At 53.7% G+C, this 2,500-nt stretch overlaps 1 protein-coding gene across 1 annotated transcript in view; it reads right to left on the bottom strand.

Annotated features, from left to right (window-relative positions):
- LOC109885543 (receptor-type tyrosine-protein phosphatase R) overlaps positions 1-2,500 on the bottom strand; it is a 115,241-nt gene that overhangs the window by 37,053 nt on the left and 75,688 nt on the right.

A 2,500-nucleotide genomic window follows, 5' to 3' on the forward strand; every position in this document is an offset into this window, starting at 1 on the left:
AGAGGACAGTCTGGCTATAGAGACCGGTCGTCACAGACAAACCTGGCTGCCAGAGAGGACAGTCGGCTATAGGACCGGTCGTCACAGACAAACCGGCTGCCAAGAGAGGACAGTCTGGCTATAGAGACCGGTCGTCACAGACAAACTGGCTGTCCCAGATAGGACAGTCTGGTATAGAGACCGGTCGTCACAGACAACCTGGCTGCCCAGATGAGGACAGTCTGGCTATAGAGACCGGTCGTCACAGACAACCTGGCTGCCCAGAGAGGACAGTCTGCTATAGAGACCGGTGTCACAGACAACCTGGCTGCCCAGAGGACAGTCTGGCTATAGAGGACGGTCATCACACGACAAACCTGGCTGCCCAGAGAGGGACAGTCTGGCTATAGAGACCGGTCATCACAGACAAACCTGGCTGCCAAGAGAGGACAGTCTGGCTATAGAGACCGGTCATCACAGACAAACCTGGCTGCCCAGAGGGACAGTCTGGCTATAGAGCCCCGGTCGTCACAGACAAACCTGGCTGCCAAGAGAGGACAGTCTGGCTATAGAGACCGGTCGTCACAGACAAACCTGGCTGCCCAGAGGAGGACATTCTGGCTATAGAGACCGGTCGTCACAGACAAACCTGGCTGCCCAGAGAGGAAGTCTGCTATAGAGACCGGTCGTCACAGACAAACCTGGCTGCCAAGAGAGGACAGTCTGGCTATAGAGACCGATCGTCACAGACAAACCTGGCTGCCCAGAGAGGACAGTCTGGCTATAGAGACCGGTCATCACAGACAAACCTGGCTGCCAAGAGAGACAGTCTGGCTATAGAGACCCGATCGTCACAGACAAACCTGGCTGCCCAGAAGGACACGTCTGGCTATAGAGGACCGGTCGTCACAGACAAACCTGGCTGCCCAGAGAGGACAGTCTGGCATAGAGACCGGTCGGTCACAGACAAACCTGGCTGCCAAAGAGGACAGTCTGGCTATAGAGACCGGTGTCACAGACAAAACCTGGCTGCCCAGGAGAGGACAGTCTGGCTATAGAGACCGGTCGTCACAGAAAAACCTGGCTGCCAAGAGAGGACCAGTCTGGCCTATTAAGAGACCGGTCGTCACAGACAAACCTGGCTGCCCAGAGAGGACAGTCTGGCTATAGAGACCGGTCGTCACAGACAAACCTGGCTGCCAAGAGAGGACAGTCTGGCTATAGAGACCGGTCGTCACAGACAAACCTGGCTGCCAAGAGAGGACAGTCTGGCTATAGAGACCGGTCGTCACAGACAAACCTGGCTGCCCAGAGAGGACAGTCTGGCTATAGAGACCGGTCGTCACAGACAAACCTGGCTGCCCAGAGAGGACAGTCTGGGCTATAGAGACCGATCGTCACAGACAAACCTGGCTGCCCCAGAGAGGACAGTCTGGCTATAGAGACCGGTCGTCACAGACAAACCTGGCTGCCCAAGAGAGGACAGTCTGGCTATAGAGACCGGTCGTCACAGACAAACCTGGCTGCCAAGAGAGGACAGTCTGGCTATAGAGACTGGTCGTCACAGACAAACCTGGCTGCCAAGAGAGGACAGTCTGGCTATAGAGACCGATCGTCACAGACAAACCTGGCTGCCCAGAGAGGACAGTCTGGCTATAGAGACCGGTCGTCACAGACAAACCTGGCTGCCAAGAGAGGACAGTCTGGCTATAGAGACCGATCGTCACAGACAAACCTGGCTGCCCAGGAAGGACAGTCTGGCTATAGAGACCGGTCGTCACAGACAAACCTGGCTGCCCAGAGAGGACAGTCTGGCTATAGAGACCGGTCGTCACAGACAAACCTGCTGGCCAGAGAGGACAGTCTGGCTATAGAGGACCGGTCGTCACAGACAAACCTGGCTGGCCAAGAGAGGACAGTCTGGCTATAGCGACCGGTCCGTCACAGACAAACCTGGCTGCCAAGAGAGGACAGTCTGGCTATAGAGACCGGTCGTCACAGACAAACCTGGCTGCCCAGAGAGGACAGTCTGGCTATAGAGACCGGTCGTCACAGACAAACCTGGCTACCCAGAGAGGACAGTCTGGCTATAGAGACCGGTCGTCACAGACAAACCTGGCTGCCCAGAGAGGACAGTCTGGCTATAGAGACCGGTCGTCACAGACAAACCTGGCTGCCCAGAGAGGACAGTCTGGCTATAGAGACCGGTCGTCACAGACAAACCTGGCTGCCCAGGAAGGACAGTCTGGCTATAGAGACCGATCGTCACAGACAAACCTGGCTGCCCAGAGAGGAGAGTTGTTAATGGTAATCCCATGTCCACTACTACTATTAATATTGCTGTTGGTCTCACCATTTATTTATATATAAATATATATATACTGTATATAATATAATATAATATATAATAATATATAATATATAATATATCTAATGTATATCTAATGTATATATATAGAGAGAGAGAGGGGGGGGGCAGGGAAGGCACAGCCTGTTCTAATATATATATATAGAGAGAGAG

The sequence above is a fragment of the Oncorhynchus kisutch genome, unplaced genomic scaffold (assembly GCF_002021735.2).
Source record: "Oncorhynchus kisutch isolate 150728-3 unplaced genomic scaffold, Okis_V2 Okis09a-Okis19a_hom, whole genome shotgun sequence".
In the NCBI taxonomy this organism is placed as follows: domain Eukaryota; kingdom Metazoa; phylum Chordata; class Actinopteri; order Salmoniformes; family Salmonidae; genus Oncorhynchus; species Oncorhynchus kisutch.